General features: G+C 46.5%; 1 pseudogene; it reads right to left on the bottom strand.

Annotated features, from left to right (window-relative positions):
* Positions 1-227: 227 nt before the first annotated feature.
* On the bottom strand, positions 228-345 carry LOC129632674 (uncharacterized; annotated as a pseudogene).
* Positions 346-852: the final 507 nt, after the last annotated feature.

Below are 852 nucleotides of genomic sequence, written 5' to 3'. Positions count from 1 at the left end.
CCCCACTTGGAGATGTAGATCTTCTGGAGGCCAGGAAACTTGAACTTGGCCTTCCCTGGGGCCTCAGTCATATGATCCTTGTTCTGCAGCTTGCTGTGGATGGACATTATGACTCAGCCAAAGTGAATCCTGGTCCCTGTGCCCTGGGGCTTTCTAAAGGTGCTGCCTATACCTGTCTGGAGCCTAGACTGGGGACAGCATGCTGGTCATGAGTATCTGCTGGAAAGGGCTGTCTCCAAGTCCCTTAGTGCAGCCGGTATAAGCAACAGGCTACATACTACTGAGGAGCCATTGCACGTTGGGCCTCCATGGGGAAATGAACACAGTTGGCTTAATTGGCTGCAAAGAAAATTCATATTTATTGAGTGTACATACAGCAAAATTCACCCTTTATAGATGAACCATTCTGCAGCTTTTGACAAATATATGCATTTATGTAACCATCACTGCAATCAAGATAAAGAATATTTGAAAGTGAAAGTTGCTCAGTCATGTCCTACTCTTTGTGACCCCACAGACTATACAGTCCATGGAATTTTCCAGGCCAGAATACTGGTGTGGGCAGCTGTTCCCTTCTCCAGGGAATCTTGCCAACCCAGGGATCAAATCCCAGTCTCCTGCACTGTGGGTGGATTCTTTACCAGTTAAGCTATCAGGGAAGGCCAAAGATACTGGTATGGGTAGCCTATCCCTTCTCCAGAGGATCTTTCTGACCCAGTAATTGAACAGGGTTCTCCTGCATTGCAGGCAGATTCTTTACCAGCTGAGCTACAGAGAAGCCCAAAGAATATTTGCATCACTGCATAAAATACAACCTTTCCCCTTCTGGTCAACTCATATCCTCACTCTTAT

This window comes from Bubalus kerabau, chromosome 17 (genome assembly GCF_029407905.1).
Source record: "Bubalus kerabau isolate K-KA32 ecotype Philippines breed swamp buffalo chromosome 17, PCC_UOA_SB_1v2, whole genome shotgun sequence".
NCBI lineage: Eukaryota > Metazoa > Chordata > Mammalia > Artiodactyla > Bovidae > Bubalus > Bubalus kerabau.
The sequence above is the reverse complement of the archived record's forward strand: the minus strand, read 5'-3'. Positions and strand labels throughout refer to the sequence as shown.